This window comes from Columba livia, chromosome 7, assembly GCF_036013475.1.
Source record: "Columba livia isolate bColLiv1 breed racing homer chromosome 7, bColLiv1.pat.W.v2, whole genome shotgun sequence".
Taxonomy (NCBI): domain Eukaryota; kingdom Metazoa; phylum Chordata; class Aves; order Columbiformes; family Columbidae; genus Columba; species Columba livia.
In genome coordinates this window covers 25,580,146-25,600,345 of record NC_088608.1, presented here as the reverse complement: position 1 = coordinate 25,600,345, position 20,200 = coordinate 25,580,146, and positions in this window count along the sequence as shown.

Below are 20,200 nucleotides of genomic sequence, written 5' to 3'. Positions count from 1 at the left end.
CATTCATTTATTAAATGTTAGTAAATGTTAGATGTGCAATGACACATTTCTTGCTACCTCAGGGCCAAAGGCTAGTGTCCTATTTGCAAGATGCTATTAGCTTACTGAGTCCTAAACCATGATCCGTTTAAGGCAAATTGATATGATTTTAAACCAGTTTGCTATGTTTATGAAATTTTTGTTTTAAAATAAAGGACACCAAGAAACCTTTCAATTTTTTGAAGCCTGCAAGTGTTGATGCAACAGAATCCATGGTCTTTGAACAATTTTTCTGTAGTTCATAGTGTAAATTTCAAGCAATTAGAGGAACAATGCTTATAATTAATTCAAAAGTCCTCAACTTTTTCATTCTTTATTAGTGATTCAAGGATCTGTCATAAGTTTTGCATTGAGTATACAATGCACAGCAAAGGCTTAAAGATGCAAGAACAGTATGCATAGTTTACTTCTTATATGTGGTAGTGACTTTTATAGCTTCATGTCCTTTTTTTGATATTTTTGTATTACTAGAAGTAACTTGGGCAAATTCTAGAGCAAATATTAGACAATCAGTCTTGCTTAATTATACCTCTTAAGGTGTACAATAATATAAGTGTAATCTAAAGACACTAATGTCCCTGATATTTTTCAGCTTTAGCAAACTGATTTAAAAAAAAACTTTTTTTTTTTTTTTAAATGAGAAGATAAATTCATGTCACAAGTTTCCAGTCAACAACTGGATTATACAAACTGTATCATGGTAAAATGAAAGAGGCAAAAATCAAGTGGCGCGAACTTGTACAAGCTGCTATTATTGAGATGAGGATTTTCAGGAGAATAAAAAGTACTGTATAGGAAACGTCCTTGCTGACCAGATATAAAGCCTTTCCATATACAGTCTAATGTGTAATAAATGGAAACCCCACAAGTTTGACAAAACAAAGGTGAGCAGAAGGAAAATGTGTCCTAGGAGATCGCGAGTGAAGCCCAGACCTGGAGGCTATTCCTTTAGACCTCACTGCACAGCCAGATGTTGCTGCAAGAGCCTTCCCAAGCTTGGCATCTGGGTCCTGGCATACCCTGGGCACGGCCCGAGGTGCCCCCCCCCCTCCTTGGGATAGGTGCACAAACAGTAAGGATGGGTGAATTGCTTCTGGTCTCAGCTGAAAGATCTAATTTGCTCCAGACTGCAGATCCTGTAGACTATAAATGTGAAATGTTTGAGTAAAAGCACCACAGTGTAAATATTTCTCACTAAATATAAAATTGTATACTTTTATTAAGTATGTTTTCCTCTTCTTCTATTGATAGAAGCTTTTCAGGATCTGTGTAGTAGTAATTCAGGATTATGATTTCAGGATCTGTGTAGTAGTAATTTTCCTCAATTTCCAGTAACTTGTAGTGGCATTTATGAGGTTTAAAACTTGTGTAAGTTTTCAGGCTGAATTGTATGAGGTTCTTGTAGCTTTTGCACTTGAGATATCCATCATGGGATGCTGTATTCTGTCCTAGACAGATAGGATTTCACCCACACAATAGGAATACTGAGCAGTAACTGTAAGCCAGATCTTCAGCTGGCACAAACTGCACTGTGCTTAATCAACTTCAGTGTGAAGCTATGCCAGTTTCTACCAGCTGGGCACCCAGCCCTTTGTCTGCCCCCACATAAAAACTGTGTTTATTCGCTTTTATTGAAGCTTTACATTTTCCATGCGGGCATAAGTAACATTTTGTTTTTAGAGCCAAAACTGACTTTTAATTTCGTTTTCAATTTCTGCTCGATCTCCATCCATCTTGAGGATTAAATGCACACAGGGGAGGGTAAGCAAACTGCTTAGGAACATCTGGGATGCATAGAGTCTCTGTTTCAGTCTCCAGAGAGAGCAACCCATTTGCACTGTACCTCTGATGAACATACAGCTATTACTGGAAGCAGTGACTATTTCACGGGCTTAATGGGGTGTCTGAATCTTGCTGTGCACCCTTCCCTGTAACTCCAGTCCACCTTCAGTAGCTGCTACCTGAGCCTAAATAGGTTCAGTGATGGACAGATACTATATAAGGGACAAAGACCTTGATCTCTTTGACAAAATCCTGAAACAACTGTGTGTCTGCAAGTTTCTGTGTCTCCCTACTTCAGTGTGGATGAGATTGCCACAAATTCAAGTCTACTTGTGCAAACCTGAATACATGAGCAATCATGTATCCACCAGTGCTATTGATTTCAACTTCAACGTCTAAGTGCTCACCACATGAGTAAGGCTTGAACATAATAGCCTTCTGATAGCGTTCCAAGTTTGGAGGGATATATGAAGGTTAATTGGAGCTACAGACTTGGCAACTTGCCTCAAATGGCTGTGTGCCATGGTGTTTGGGGATTTTAGCTGTTATATGTGTAAGTAATTGCTCTTTACCAAGTGCTTTAGGGTGAAAAAAAGTCACCAAATCTAACAATTTAACATACAAAATCCCCCATGCAAAAAGCTAAAGCACAACCAAACCTTCATGATATGTAAGGTATGCCTTGGATCTGGTACTGTTATCTAGCACCAAATATCATGTTCTTGCTTCTGAAAGCATTTATCAGCAAGTCATTGACTTAGTAGATTTAGTCTTGCTGTACAACAACAGTGCTTTTGAGAAGAGTCAGGCCCATTTTGTGTACCTGGTGACCTGGCATACAAAAGGCAGCAGGCAAGCTGAGCCCCTCTAAAACAACACTTCTCCCACCCATCTGTCCTTCCCTGGTGCTGGGGGTGACCAGTCCCACACCCCACCAGCTGAACAAAATGTGAGGCCATGCACCACCCATTCTAGGCGAGGGTTTCATATTCTAAGATTCAGCAGATCAGATATGCTGAGTTAAGCAGCAGTGAGTCAAGCTAATATCGTGAATTGTGAGCTGAAGGAGGTGGGAAACGTTCGCTTCTCCCACCCCTGCTATGCAGGCCATAACCTCAAGCAAAGTGGTGAAGTGGACAGCCGGAGCAATAATGTTTCAGTGACTGATACTAAATCCAACAGAGTACATCTGTCAGAACCCTTAACAAATACTGCCAAAGAAGATAAGTGTATATTCATATGATAGGCTTTACACCAAAGTAGCTAAGGCAGTAGGTCTTTTCTGGTATCTGGTACCAGGCAATTTCTTGGAGCAGAGGGTCAAAATGGATTTCTTGGCTAGGTTATTAATGCTCACATTGTAACAGCTGAAAAACATTCAGTCAAAATCTGATCATCTGATAAGAATATATTGAATAAAGATATTCATGTTACTGTTGCTGGAGATAGAAACAGGAGTTCTTTGAGTCAAGACTTCAGGCTAGATACCAATTCAACATATTCCCAGGATCTGGGAATATCCTCTGGACTCTGGCATCAGGAGAATGCTATAAAATCAACTTCTGTCTCTTTCTGAGGATGGCAGCATTAGCTCAGCTGTGCCAGTCTGACTGCAGCAGTCAGCAGAAGCTGTGTATACAGCCATATAGCTACAAGAGAGTCTGATCATCATCCTGATGAAATTACACTGATCTAATTTGCACGCTGTGAAGACATTTGGCACTGGCTGGATCTGCGCCGTGACATCTTCATTGGAACTAAAAGAACACTAAGAAGTGACATTACAATTCATACCCTTTGTGCCAGACTGTGGCATTTCTTCCTCTTTAAAGGCATTATTTCAAGAACATTTAATTTGGCTTTGATATGTCTGCCATTTTTCTCTGCAGAAATGTACTGAGCCAGAAAACCTCAGCTGTAATAAAGTTTGGCACCATCAGCCCACCATATACCTGCACCATCCTGTGCAATTTAATTGGCATTCAGTGGGTTGATAAATGGATTGGCTTAATGAGACAATATACTTGACATATGCAGGACTCTCCTGAGGAATAAGATTCATTTTTGCACTTCACACATCAACATGCTACAGATACCAACACAGTCACCTCCAGCAGCTGTGCTATAACCAGTGACATGCCTTCCACTGTGTTGACCAATAACTTCGCTATCTCTCAAACTAGCTCATCATTTTCAATATGAGCATTTTCTTTTCTTCATTTTCCCATTATGTTTCTGATTGTAAAAATAAAGCAAGATACCGTAACTGCCTTTGAAAGTTTCTATGAAGTATAACATCCATACTTTTTGCTGGTATAATTAATCAGCTTACCTTCATAGCTTCCTAACGATTTGCCTCCATGTTTAGAAAGAAGTTCTGGTTTGAATATAACATAAATAACAACTAAAAATATTCAGTAAAATACACATAAAATCAAAGATCTATGTTATGTAGTTGTAAGTGACTGAGAGTAAGCACAACCTATTCTCCTCAAAGGTTCATTTGCATTGATGAAATAGCTTTATGTTAGAGACGTCTCCAGATCGAGTGTGAAGATGAGGGTCTCTGGGAAGTTGTACAGTAGCTGGCAGAGGGGAGCATTTTAGTTCTATTGCGGTACAAATAATTACTGATTACAGTAAAAATGTATTCAGTCCTTCTTTAAACAAACCCAATTTTGTCTTTGAAATGAACAAAAGAGGATTAGTAACATCAAGGATCTGGTCCAGTGTCTAAAAAGTACTAGTTTAATGGTAGACCTTTGAATTCTGCCTCTCAGATGTAACTGTGAATGTAATCAATGGCCTTTGATGTTTTTTAGAGGCCTGCTTGTTCAGGTTATATATCATTTAAGAGTTGGGATTTAAAAGCAATCCAGAGAGCTAATTATCTTGCAAGGACAAAAGAGATATGCATCCAGCATAACACACACACTGACTTAGTTTCTCAGCTGACATTAAAAGTGTACATGTATATGTATCTCATTATTTTAGAAGAAAAAAAGGTCAATATAACCAAGTTCTCGGTCATTGTTACCATCGGGATAACGAAGATAAAAGACAAATAGCTTTATTGGTCATTCTTCCATGGTGCAATTCTGAAGGCCAGATTCGGGTGTTTGAAGTGAACCAGCTGTTTATCAGGATATAGAAAAGAATTACTACTAGAGAGCTGGAAAAATTTGTCAAAATCAGGTGGGCAGTTTCCTGTATCCATGAAGGAAAACTGAGAACCAGAGCACCGTTTGCCTTTCTTGCCCCTGAGAAACTGTGTAAGGATTTTCAAAGGAACCTAAGGGAGTCAGGAGCCAAACTCCCACCGAACGTACATGGAGGTTAATATGTTAAATTCCTTATATCCATTGGAAACAAAAACTAGTCCTCATAACCAAGAATGTAGAGTCACACCAGGAAAATGGCCTCTGCTTCAACCTGGAAAACAAAATTGGGTAGAGGCAGAGAGGTGAGTGAGGCTGCAGCTGGCCGCTGCTGCACTCTGCTCTGGGCTGTCATAGTACCTGCCGCTGGCTTCATGTCCATGAGATGGAAGAAGCCCACGAGTCACTGCCTCAGATTTCAACTGGGTGCCAGTTTGATGCTTGCAACTCTGCTCTGAGGAAAGCCTCATACATGCAAATAAGCCCAAGGAAACTAAAAAATGAAACGGTGTGTGACAGTTTCTAATTACTGCGTAAAAACAACATATGGAAACTTCATTGTCCATTTCATCCCTCAACATGTACTATCAAGTTAGATTTCTTTTGCTCAATCATTCTCTCTAGAGCATTTGGAGCGGTTTCACTTGTGTTATATGAAGAAAAACAGCACTTGATATGAGCAGTATCATGCTTTTACTTTCTCTGTCCAAGCTCATTAATCTCATGGAGGGTCTTTAAAAAAAAATCCTATTTGTTTGGAACAAATTGTAGTTTGCTAGAAAGGAATCTGTTCAAAGTCCTTTTTCAGAAATATTCCATCCATTGTCATGAATCATGTTTGAAAGAGTGTAAACATTGAGAAACAGGAGAATAACTCAATATTTAAACGTAGCCATGGTAAATGCTAACATGTAGAGAATGCCACTTGCTGATGTGGATTGATGGGGTGAATTATTGTGGAAGACCAATGAAAGAATCTTAAATATGACTTCTTGCTATGCACAATTAAATAGGAGGATGTATTTTCCTAAGCTTTTAAGTGTTTCCAGCAAGATTTCAAATTTAAATGTTTAAAAGGGAGGCATAAGAGGAAATTTAAAGGATATGGTTGGATCAAGGACATGAAGCATACATCAAAGTCCCATTTTCTGTGAGCAAAAGTCTTGCAGCCTTCTCTATCAAGCCCTGTGGCCACAGAAGCAGAGTCAGTTAATGAATCAGAAAAAAGCTGGTTACCAGATGTCCTTACTTATTAACACACACAGCACATTCTGTAATGGTATTCACTAAACAATCTGTGTGGAGCAGACTCTGCTCTGTTTAAAGTCCCTCTTTCGAAAAAAACACTTCTAACTTTTCTTCCTCTGTGACTGATTTCAGGATAGCTGTTGTTTAAGATGCTGTCAGGCATTTTGTGTAACTGAAACTTCTCCACCACTCTAAAGGTTCCTAAGATACCCAAGAAAACAGAATTCTTTTTAGCATTTATTCTTTTACCCCTCCTTCTAAAATGATAATGATATAAGATAAAATATTTTAAAAATATTAACTTAAAAGCAAAACAGGAGAGAAACCAATTCTCTTTGATTGGTTTCTACTGCTGCTAATTTTAATGCCACCCATTGTTCAGCTCTGCAGTCTAATTTTATGTTAATATCCTGAAAGTTGTCAAATCTTGGCAAAACCTATGCATAAATTACACAGAAAGTAGCTCACAGGAGGGGGAAGTAATGACTGTCATGGTTAGCCAAACCCATTAATAGTCTGACAAGCAATAACCCAAGAGCTCTGGTCAACTGCTGCAGACATCTGTGAAACTTTTGCAATTAATTTTTTTTTTTTTTTTTTTTTTTGAGGAGGTATCAGCTGTGAAATAGCACATAAGTGACTGATTATTATCAGCTCTGCTGGTGAAGGCAGAACTGATCCACTCCAAGCATTCATCCTTCTACCATAGACTGTTTGTTTCATGAATATAAAAGTTTTATTTTTCTTATTTTCTCTCTCTCCAGAAAGGGAAGAGTCAGTTGTACATGAGTAGTGCTTTACTGACACATACTCTTTTACATCAGCAGTTTTCAAAGAACTTTACAGAGGTCATCAACATTATCTCTGTCTATAAAGTGGAGAAGCTGAGGCAGAGACTATGTCTGTGTGCTAAAGCACATGACAGAACATGAGAGAGGCTGAGAAATGGATAGAGGGACTTTCCTGAAGTCAGATGTCAAGCCAGGGATGTCTCTGCTATGCCAGGCAGTGCTCTGTCGGACTGTACAGTCCCCTATTGAAAAGCTGGAAGGATCTCGCTGTGCTGAGAACAATGTAACTATTTGCTGATAGCTTCAAAATCACCTTTCCCCTGAATTCCCTTTTATAGGCTGAGAAGACAGATGAGATCTGTTCCATGATTCCTCATGAATCTGAAAATCTCAGTGGCACTTTGAGGAAGTCTTTGAGGAAAATCGTTTAACAATTGGCTTGACCTGGTAGACGTCTGCTGCACCAAAGTGCAGGCCTGTTAAAATTGAAAAGCAGATATTTTAGTTGCTGAATTAGTACCTAACATGACTGACATGCTCACAGGTAGCCTCTTGATTTGTAAATAAGAGAGAATTTGCCCTGTTGCATTATCATGGCTGTTTTTTCCTCCTTTTGTATATAATCTAAAATCCTGATAATCATTTGTCACTAGTAAACTATATTTTTGTCTTTCAAAGGATGCCATTACCAGAAGCTTTGACTGAATTAAATACTATAGTTATCATGTTCTTCCTTAAAATCTTTTTCTTATGCACACAAATTCTGTTCTCCTATAAGTAGACGGTCTGAAATATTCTCTGTGAATTTCTTGTGATCACTTCAGTGTGAAATAATCTAGTAGGTACCAAAACCAAAACCAAACCTCTAAAAATCTTCAGGCTTCATCTAGGTGTTCCTGTTCCGGCAGGGGGATTGGACTAGATGATCTTTTGAGGTCCCTTCCAATCCCTAACATTCTGTGATTCTGTGATTCATGATTTATGTGGAATACTATACCCCTAAAGAAAATAATCGCTCTCACCACTATTAATGAACAGATAAATAACATGACAAAATACATGTGGCATGTAAAAGAGTGGCAATATCTTATTTTTGACTACCATATACACACAACTATTACATTTCAGATCTTTCATTTTCATACTTTGCTTTTTTTGTTCTCCATCTTGAACAGTGCTAATGCTTAGTGGACAGCACAAAATAAGCAGACATTATAGGATGTATTCTGAAAAAAAGAATGCTACTCAAAGAATAGGGTTTTTAAAATGAACCTTATCTTGGAAAACACAAGAAAAAGGGACATGCTAAATGTAGCACATAAACTGATGCCCACAGTCTGGAAACCAAGTTTGCTACTGCCTTGGGACACATAATTTTTAGAAATAATGGACCGTTTGGCAGTTCTGCACATGTCACCAAGCATGCTTAGAAGCACCATGGGCTTTGCTTTATTAATATACATGGCTTGAAATAAATTCCATCTAAATGCTAGAGGAATCCTCAAATCAACTAATTCATGTGACCTTTCTTTATTCAAGACAGCATTTATACTTAGACTGTACTGTACCCTGAGAAAAGATAAATATTAACTAGTCTGCTGTTTTTCATCTGCAAACTATGGCAGAAGTCAGTTCTGTGGGATGGGTTGCAGGTATAGAGAGGTAGTTCTAGCAATGAGCATTTATTTGGGCTACTGCCTCATTCCAATTAGAAGACAAAAGGAAAACAGATCCTTTTTCTTGATTCTCTGGATCACTTCAAAATGGGTTTAGCAGACCTTCCCACCTCAATAAATTTGTTTCTAACAGGACAGCACTGCCTTTTCCAGAAAAGTGCTTGGAAACAGCCTGACCCACAGTGGTGGCAGTGGAGACCTCAGAGGTGCTTTCCACAGGGCCTTGGTCTCAGGAGTCCTAAAGGTGAACATAATCAGTATGGGAAAAGCAAGTACTTAGGAGCCAGAAAATTCTGCTTCCCAATCCAGCCTATCCATGGTGCAGTGAAGTGGGTGAGAGGGCAGACCCCTTCTCACACATCATTTCTAGGAGCTTTAGCCCCGTGCAGTCCTGTTGTTCCATGAGTACAATCACTGCCATTGTGCTCAACCCTGTGCGGGGACTGAATGCCCAAGGAAGGCGCCCTTCTGCCCTTGTGAATCTCTGCAAAGACACAAACACAATTTAGCTTTTAGTTGCCCCACTGAGCTGATCCTTGTTATTCAAAAGCCTCTTTTCTTTTGGCTGTAGGTTATTCGGAGAAGGATTTGAGCAGACCCCTTTTCTGCCCTTTGGCATAGAAACTTCACTAGAATGTTTGGTTTGGAAAAAGGTCTGTTCAGAATTAATGTAGCTGCACTTTTTTTGGTGAAATTCACTAATAAGTTAAATCCACACTTTTTTTTTCTTTGTCATTTTATCGATACGTGGAGAAGTGAGGTATAAATAAACCAGTATGGACAAGATCAGAAGGAACATCAGGTTTTTCTAGCATTGAGAAGATGAGAGAAGGGGATATTTCGTTTAAAAAAATCTGATTGTGGAAATTAGATAATCGTTTTCCCTCTTTCCTCCTTCTTCCCACCTTCCTTCCCTTCCAGGAGGAGAAAGTAAAGATTTTAATTTTATTTTTTGATCCACACTGATTATTTCTATCATAGTAAATTAAACTTACTCATGACTGTTCTCTGGCATGTGCTGCAGCCTGGTCCACATCCATGCTATGAAACTCTCTCATCATCCGAAGAGTGTTTGTGTTCGTGCTTGCTATAGGCAAAGGTCCTTGTGAATTGTTAGGAACAGCTAAAGCTGGGAAAAGCCAGGAGTGTGCCAGGGTCTCTTTTAACAATTTAGCAGTGTAGACAATCAAATTCCAGTGCCTGGAAGCATTTCCCTGGCACTCTTAAATCTAGCAGTCTAGACACAGCTACTGTGGTCAAAATCTGCTTCCCTTATTCACGTAAATAGCTCCAGTGAAGTCAGCTGTGAGATTGGCTGTAAAACAAGAATTCTGTTTTGCAAATGATTTCAAGCATTTGGCCTTCATTCTACATTGGGGAAAAAGAAAACAACCCACAACCTCGAGCTTTCAAATTTTAAAAATTAAACAATGTGAGAACTATCCAAATAGCCAAGTGGCCAATATGTTCATCTAGAATGTAGGGGCTCACGTTGAAATCTCTGTGTTCGCTAAGAAAGAAAAGCCTGTCATAATCCTGATGAATTTGGGAATCAAATATATCAGGAACCCTGGCCCTCCACATTGTTTTCTTTCTTAAATTAGCAAGAAAAAGTACCCCGAAGCTGATGAAATTCCAATACTGAAAAATTTTTACTATAGAAAAATGTTTTGTTAAAGATAGCTTGGTAATTTGTGAGATTCAATTCCAGAAGTTCAAAAAACCTCCCCACAAAATAATCCCAGCCCCTGAGCAACTCAACCTACATTAAACTGCTTCTTAAGACATTTGCTGAAGTAACATCTGATGCCAGAACTCACCGGAGTTAATGTGGGTCAGGAATTTTCTCAAACATTTTTTTATTTTGTGAGTAAATTAACTTGAACATGAATTTGTCAAAGTCAAAATGTGCAAAAATATACCAACTTTGACAGTACTATTTTAGAAAAAATACTGTGAATCATTTTATGTTCGTTTAGAAAATATAGTGTTGAAACCTTGCTTTGAAAGCTTTTTTTAATTTGCCTTACATCTTGTAGAAGAAAATGAGAAGATAATTATTTGATAATTCACATGAAAAATATAAATTGAACATAACATTCTGGGTTTTGAGGCATTTCTGAAAGCAACACCTGAGCAAGGGCTACCCATAGAAGCCCCCAGCATGGGAGAGTGCATCATGATGTTGCTGTGGCACACAGAGGGGAGCATTCTCCTTGGAGACAGGGGCAGAGCCAAAAAGAAGTCTAAAATGAGAAATAGCAAGGACTTTTTCTGCCTTACCTTCTTTTCTTATTTTTTTTATGTATGTGATTTTGAACTCACATTCTCACTCTCTACTGTGATCCTGCTGCATTTGACATCATTCTTGGTAAAGACATGAGCGATCCAGAGAAAAATACCTGCTGAAGCCTAAAATGATTGTCACTGGGAACAGTATAGACTAAGACAGTTCACAAGTTCAGATTTTTTGTATCCCTAATGATGTCATTTAACATAATACATTGAGCAAACTGGTAATCTATTTACATTCTAGTAGAGGACTTTGAGAATAAAAATGCAGGTTGGATTGAAAAAATGTCAATCGTATTTCAAGAAGGCTTAAAGGCTTATGTTTTCTCTATTATTTTGTACGAAAATACTTAGAATTCCAAATACTACTGTGAAATGGAAATACGGTGAAGCAAGCATCCATCATTAAAAACAAAATAGAAAAGCTAAAATATCAAGGTTACATTGTATACAGCCCAGTTATAATGAACGCACAATGTCGTAACACAACAGAATCCTAACCTTTTGATTTTCTTATTTCACAAATGAAGATGTATTATAACATCTGGATCTGCTATGTTGATTGATTCATAGTCACCATCTGTGGGAATAATTACATACAACTATAAAAAGTATCAGAACTCTTTGTACTTTTTCAAAATACAGCTATCAGCCTCCTCTCTTCAGGTACATTTTTCATATTTAGGAGATTGGGTACTCTCAAGTATTCAGCTTCAGACTACTGCAATTGAATAATGTTTGACTGAATTTACACTGTGATAACTGAAAACAGAATTAGATTGTCTTGCTAAACAGTTATATGCTTTTTTTTCTCAAACTTATGAGCAAAAAGCCAACCAAACTGAGGTCTTTTAGAGGCTTCATTACAAAATGCTTCATCTCTCACTCTAATTCTTATCTATTTCTTATCTATCTTTATGTATTTAATTTGATTAGAATGAATAATTTCTATCCTCAAAGTCACTAATGGCATATTTAAATTTGATGCTTGTTTTTGGTTCAGGAGTAGGCTTTGGAATATCTGAGAAGGTTGGTGTCCCTATGAACTTGTCGATCAATTGTATTCAGACTGATACATTTTTAATTTGTAAAATTGAAAATGGCCATTATTTGAGACTTTTTTTTATGATATATGTGTTTCCAAGTCAAATGTTCTGATTCGGGGATATGAATCTCAAGAACTTCAATCTGAAGTTAATCTTTGTAAATCAGGCTAGAGTGGATTAAAATGCAAGAAAGGAAAAACCTTACTACAGGTTAATGAAATGGACTGGATCTAATCCAAAAGAAACTAAGTGATTATAAATTGAAGATTACTATAGAATAAGTCCCCTGTAATCCTTCTATAGCTGACATTGGATGTGTGACTTTCCAAAGAAAGGTCTATTAGAGTTTAATTCATTCAGTGATTTTTTTTTATTTTCAAGAGCATTGGACAATTTTATATAACTAGTTCACTGCAGTTTTTATAGGATTAAAAAAATCCTTTTCTACTTTGAGTATAACTCATAGAGAAATCTGCACTTTGATTATTATTAACAAGAGGGTTGAGCATTATTTTGTTTATTTTTAAACACAAAGAAATTTATTTTCCAGCATCTCTCCTTGCATTTCTTTTCCTAAGCAAGTTTAAAAAAATAAGTTATTAGAATTAAGTATTTTTGCATGTCTAGCTTTGATTTTCAATAACCATTCCAAAAAGAGATGCCACCAGGCTGAGAGGGTTGGATGGGATACCGGTGGCCATGTTACTGTCAGGACACACCACTGGCCCGTGCTCAGTTTGCTACCCCCAGGTCCCAGGGGCTTTTCCACAGACTTGTTCCCCAGCCTTACCAGGGGCAGTAAATCTGTTCCTTTACTCATACAGGTTTCAGAGAAAACATATCATCGATTTATTAATGGTATCTGCATTGAATTTTATTGGATGAAGAGAAGCTTTTAATAATGCAAGAAAAACTGACATTCATTAAAGACGAGGATAAGAAAGAGTAATAGGAGTATTTGTAAAACAGCAGTACAGCAGGGCCAGATCTCCTTCTTAACAGATCAGTATAATTCCACTCATTGCATTGAAGCTAAAATCAGAGAGATTAATAACCAAAACTCTCTTTCAGCTATAATTGTATATTTTAAAAATTCATATAAGTTAATGTAAATTGATGCCTTAACAGAAAAGTCAGCAACATTAATTGTCTACTTTTTGTAATAATGCACATAGAAACTATGGTAAATGTAGAAAATTACAGCTGAGAAGAAACTTTAATGTTAGAATTCTCATTGTAGTTAAGATGCAGAATCACAACAAAGAACCCATGATTCAGATTAATATCTTGATTCTATTTTTATTTCTTTAACCTTCTGTACTAGTCTAGAAAACAGTCCTTCAAGAATTTATTCTTTAGTTTCTCCAACCAATAATTAAGATTACAGTACTTCATTATCTTTGAAAGCTGCTTTGTGATTAATCAGTATATATTTATACATATAAAGTATATCATATTCACCCCTATTACTTTTCATTTCTGTTGCAAAATATGGTATTCTTGCCAAAGAGGAAGTTTTCTTATGAAAGGTAGATTTTAATCCACATAGGGAATTGCCTGCAATCTGGTCAGCATAAAGTCCTTGGACTGTCAGTTTTAAGAAATCTTTGAAATGAGTCAATCTTTTCTGCATGTTCATGTTTCCTCTCATCACTCCACAGTCAAAAACCTTAAGTATCCCAGGGTAAATTCCAGGAACTGGATTTCTTTTTTCTCTTTTTTAATATACGAAATATCCCTTAATACTTCTTGTCTCGAGTTCAAATGATGCTTCTTTACACACATAAGCACACACACACATACACATATACTTATTTATGTATTCACTGCCAAGACACTGCTTGGGAGTGAGTTAAATCATAAATAAGATAGCATCTACAGGATAGAACTGTTCTTAAGAACTATGGACAATGTAGAAGTGAACAAAGGAACTGTTCATCCTCCAGGATGGTTAAAAAAAAAGCTATTGATCTTATTAATTGTTTGGGATGAATATTAACATAACACAGAGGACTGTGAAACATTTGGAAGCTCTCCCTTTACCTAGCAAGGCTAATCTTAAAAGAATTGTCAAAATGGCTCTATAGGCATTTTTTGCTGCATCTATCCGGCTATTTGAATCCTCCATCATCTACAGAGATGCTCAGGTACTCTGGACACAAAGGGGTTTTCTTCCTGTAGAGCCAGTGACCACCAATTTACAGAAAGCAGAGAACCTGTGTAAGGTTTTGTGTCTCAGAGTGGAAAACCATCCATAATCTGGGTTTTAAAATACCAGACAGTTAAGGGATATCAAGCTGTAATGCTGAATTCCTGAGACTGATCTGACTTCATGTAGGCTGCACGGTTATGAATGCAGGAAAAAATTTACTTTCCTGAACTTTTAGGTTGTGTGAATAATGGAAATATAAGTTACATGACAAGAAGGAAGAGTCTTGGTTCAAAGCAGTGGTTAAACAAATCCAGAAACCCAATGAGTTTTAGAGATGTATAACCCTTTATAAAAGCAAGCATGAATCTACAGTCATTGGAAGTCCAGGCTTCTTTGTTACTAATATATCATGACCTTGCCCACACAACATTTCTACATGCGCTATCATTAATCATTAGCGCTATTAGAGACCCAACACAATATAATTAAATTAATCTCAATTTACTAAAACATTAGCATACAGACAGCTACCAAGTTTGTTAAATCATAATGCTATGACAAAATGACTAGAACTCAGGATTAGTATAACAAACAATGTAACTGAAGTTTAAACGTATTTTTCTGCATTTCTTATTTGAAAAAAGAACAAATTATTTATGTTAGTATGGTGACATTTTATTTTGTGATTAATTTTAAAATAACAATGTAAAAACTATAAACTCATTTTAATTTGACAAGCGTTTGGTAATTAATTTTCAAACAATGCTATGGGAATATAAGAAGCATTCTTCATTTGACATGTATTTTATAATTTATTTTAAAACAATGCTGCACAAATCTGCAAAGGCATTATTCATTTGAGAGTTCATTAATTATGCAAATGAGTTGCAATTAACAAATCTGTTCTGAGGATGGCATTTGCATAATAATGAACTTCATGTTTGTGACATTATTTAATAAGATACCTTTGTGCATTTTTAAACAAAACACTCTTGTGAATACTTCAGTTAAAAATGGACAACCAGCTAGCACCATTAAAAACCTAAGTACTACCAAGAGCAGTATTACTAAAATAAATCAAATTATCTAAGCTCTAAATAATAACTAGGGATATAAAAATGGATTCTTTTATTAACCTCTGCCTCCCAAAATATAGACTTTAATTTTTATTTATGGTGTTTTTAAAATGGTGTTAAGGACTGGCATTGGAAAGGAGCTGGTATTTATCAGACAGCTGGAAATAAACCAATGAATGCAAACACCTATTTAGCATTGCTGCTGTGTGGCATAGATTGTGTCCGTGACTCTTAGATGATGGATCTTATTACAATGTTATTATATGCGGCATGTGAGCCAAAAGTTTAGTGATGATCTTTTGCTGGTCGTATGCTGAGTGAATGGCAGCAGTCTCAAAAACATACTCCAGGTACAAAATTCTTGCTAAAGGAGAATGTCTGAGTAAAGACCTTTTGTGTATACCATGGCAGCGGTTAGCTGCAACTCACTGCAGCCAGTGGTCTGTTCCCACACATGCCATTCAGAGCTTAGCAGTAGCAAAGTTTTTGGGGCCATGGAGACCTGCATGGTAACTGAAGGCAAGATTTCCAGTGTGAAGAAAAGGGACTTCAGTCAATCATGAAGCCTTTGTGGCACCTATTTTTGTGTTTTGCCCAGGACAGTGTTGCTTGGCAATGCTCTGGCAGAGTCTTGGTCCTCTGATGGGAGACGAGGCAATGAATCAGTGATGCGACTGATAAATTCACAGTGGCACCTTTTAGGTGCATCACCTGCAAGCTCAGAAGGCTGAACCTGCTGGAAATCCTTAGACAGTACTTGAGTCCTTCCATAGGGCCAGTGATTCTTCTCTGGCATCTCTCATATTCATTATTCTGCTGTCTGCCACTGGTGAAGAAGTATTATGGATCATAGCTGTGTGTGAATTCTCTAGGACTCAGGCAAGTGCTGTGAAATACACGTTATAGTGGTTTCCATCTGAGAAAGTAAGTTATATATACCTTAAAGGCAGACAAAAATGTAGGATGAAGAAGATTAGAAAAAGAAAGAAAGTTCTGCAGAAAGTTGTGTCTCCAAACTCTTCAGTATTTGGAGACAAATAATTTAATTTTGATAGACTATTTTTAAGTAATGAGCAGGAGGGGAAAAAGGAGGGTGTGTGAGAGACTCTTTTATTAAAAGAGTTGATTTGTGTTATGTTCTTATTCACATTTACACTCAGTGGAGTCTAAGATAATGTTTTTATTAACATTAGTATTTGTAGTGATGCCAAGAGATTTCAGCTGAGGATGACATTACTCTGTGACAGGCAAGTTATAAGGATTTCCCATCTGGGAGAACTTGGAGTTGAACAGGCAAGGCAGCGAGGGGATTTGTGCAGAAGGGGATAAAACAGAGGTATCATGTTAATACTGCAATACTTCTGTTTGTACCTTTATACAGTTCAAAGCAATGGGGGTTTTGTTGGGAGATGGAGGGATACAGAGAGGGGAGACCAGAAAAAGGGGAAATGAATGGGAAGGTGAGGTGGAATAATGTGGTGATATTGAGGGGTTTGGGAAAGCATCGAACACAGCTACTTGAGAAGTGTTCAAAAGTCATTCCTCTTGGTAACATCTGGAGAAAGTACCTGCCACAGCCGTTCATCCTCAGCTCCTGCTGAATGGTCATTAGCTGATATCAACAGCAACTCGTGTGTGTAGTTTGCTTTTTGTTGTTGTTGTTTGTTTGTTTTTCTTTTGCCCAGAGGCCCAGTGGCTAGGGAGAAACAAATTAGGTCTGGCATCTACGAAGGACCTCTGCATTAACATTTTCATTTCAGGGGAGATCTGAAACAGATCTATTTCATCAGACTGTCCATCAGGTTGAGCAGTGATCTCAGTCTTCAGGGTATCCCTGATCAGTATGAGAAGAGAAAGTGTGTTGGCTCTAATTTTGTGTGAGCAAGAGAATAGGAGTTACCCCTTAGCACAAAGTTAGAAGGAGAAGACATTTTAACAGCACAGGTGTCTGTTATTTTACGTTGCCCATGCATAAGTGACAGAGTGAACTCAAACAACTAGAGATATGGTTGTTAGAACATAAAAGAATCAGTCCTGAGAAGTGACCGTGCTGCTTTGTTGCTGCCTTTTTTTCTGCTTTTATAATAGTTGTACCTTTTATTGCCAGCTCCACTACTCATACTTTCTCCTTCTCAGGGAACTGTGCCATGCAACAATGTCTGAAAAATGTTTGGGATGTTGCTGCTGTACCTATGTTCCCCCAAATCACACGGAGACATGCTGTCTCCCCCAGACCTGTCCCACTCTTCAGCTGCAGTCTGGATACATTCTCGGAATTTAAATGCTTTTTGTAACCTTCTCCTTGGTGATCCCACTGCCAGGAACTAGCAGCTCACTGGAATTAATCCATGCTGCTTCACACGGGCAGTTTACACATGCTGGTTGATAGCTTCTTGGTCTTTGTGGCTCTCTCAGCTTCTTCCTAACAGCTCTAACACAGCTTTGGGACACTCAGGCGGTGCACAGGCAGGGATGTGCCATCTGCCTCATTCAGTATGGAAAGGGCTGTGGAGGTGGCTTTCAGAACCTTTCTGACAGTATTGGTAGTTTTCTTAAAATTGTTAGGTCAATCAAGTCAGTTACTTGATAGTCAAATCAACATGTAGTACAGTTTTCTCTCTGTTTTGAGATAACTCTCCAGGTAGAATTTCCACTATTTTTGTTATTCAACAATAACCCAGGCTCTTCTTCCTTGCTTGTTTGGTTTTTGTTGTTTTTGTGTGTGCATGTGTGTTTGTGGTTTTGGTGGGGTTTTTTTTGTTTGTTTTTGTTTTTGTTTTCTGGTTGGTGTTGGATTTTTCTGTGTGTGTGTGTGTTTTGTCTTGTTTTAATCTCATTAACTGGGTAGTGACTGCTGATCACATAATTTTGCCACACACATTGAGTGAACCCAGTCTTACATGTATAATGTCCTACTTGTACTGATCATTCATAAAACATTACCCTCACAAAGTACTTCTTTTTATCTTAGTTGATTTATGAACTCAACTTGTCCAATTAATTTAATCTATATCTCTATTACTAAACAGAACTGGATAGAGATATGTGACACTTTATGTTCTGTTTTAGCAAAGTAACATTTGAATGTTTTAAAAAGAAATAGAATCTGTTCCATGCTCAATGTAAAATGTGGATTTATCATTAAAATACTACTGCAACATTGGATCAAGTGGTGAGGTTTTGATATTTGCTCAAAACCAGAGTGAAAATGGACGTGAAGTTCAGATTTTGTAACTGTTGATAAATGTGATTCTTCTTCTGACATAGAGAAAATATTTCTTAAAATTAATTTTTAGGCAGAAGGAACTAACATGCAATTAGATCATGTAAACATTAATTAATTCATGTAAAATAATTAATAGTTCAGGAATTGCTGTAGGAAAATACTGTATCAGTGCTAGTCAGCTCTTGTTTGGTTTTCATTTCTATGATTCAAACACTGGATAAATCCAGAAGCACTTGGGACAATTTATATTTACTAAAGTCTCTCCAGATGAAAGCATGACAGGAATAGTCAATTGATACAACATTGAAAATAACTGGGAAATTAAAATAAACTGCTATATCTCAAAATCTAGGAATAGTGATGTTAATCTTTTGCCCTTATTTCATAGCGTGTTTAATTTCCAGCTTACATGTCTCTACCAAAACTTTATTGTTAGTTCTCAACATCTTGGAAGCCTGATTAACCTGCAAAGAACAGAGAACTGGTACTTTTGCAACAGCCACTGACATGAAAATCTGGAATAGGAGATTGATGGTCTGAATATACACCTGCTCTGGAGGTGCTTAGTTGTGCAGATTCTCAGTGAGAGTTTACTTGAAAAAGGTTGTTAGAACTGAACTGACAGAGGTTTCAGTTATACATTTTGGCTAGATCTTTAGAATATATAAAGGTATATAGAGCTGCCCAAGGGGACCAGAGGGATGCAGAATTAATCAGTTTTCCTAGATCTACAAAAACCAAACCAAGCCAAAAAATAGTTTAATGAAGACAGCCTTTATACACTATGAAAAATATAGGTGTATATATAGCGCTAATATTTTAAAATAAGTACTCAGCTGTAGATGTGCATGGCATTTATGGTGTTTCCTTATTACCCATAAGTGAGACTACTGAGAACTGTGTTAGCACTGAATATTGAGATAATGAGTTAATACAGATGGGCATAGGCTATGCTATGACATGAATTTTTAAGTTATCTAACCTTCTTAGTAGCTGTATCCTGTCTTCTGTGATAAAACCACAGTGGGGGAGGGTGGGGACACTGAGGCTTCAAGGGAGCTGCTGTGGAAAGAATGGCCGTGCTTTCTGTAAGCTGCTGGGGAGAGGGAACCAAAAGGTTACAGCTGAGGCTCTGTAATGAGTTGACCATTTGGCCGTAGCCTCTGGCATAGTTCTTCTGTTTCACTCCCAGCTATTGACCTTTATGCTGTCAGATCGTGGGATTTCCTAGTCATCCCATCTTTAACAGCACAGCAAAGACAAGTCAGGAATTTAGTATCAGAAAGTACTGTGAACTGGTTTTGTAAACAGCTGTTTACCAGCTAGCAGTACCCTAAATTTGAAGAAGTGATGCTTGAGGAGGATAAGATATAAATAACTAATCATTACCTTCTATAGATAAAGAGACGTTTTTCACTAGTTTGTGCTATCCTTTCATTTATGTTAAAAGAAAAGGACAAATCCTCCTAGAATAATCAATTTCTATTTTGCACTGTCTTCCTCCTATGTATTGGCAATGCGAATGAAACTTCCAAACGTTTAAAACAACAGATTGACTAAAATAGTTGGGAAAGTTTTGTTTTTCTCTTATCTACTCCTGAGCTCTTAGGCATTTCAGATGCTTCTTGCTATGAAGTGAACATATACCAGAGAGCATAGTGAATCTCACTGGTCTATATGTATGTGTGCATAAGGCCCTGTTCAGTCTCACTAG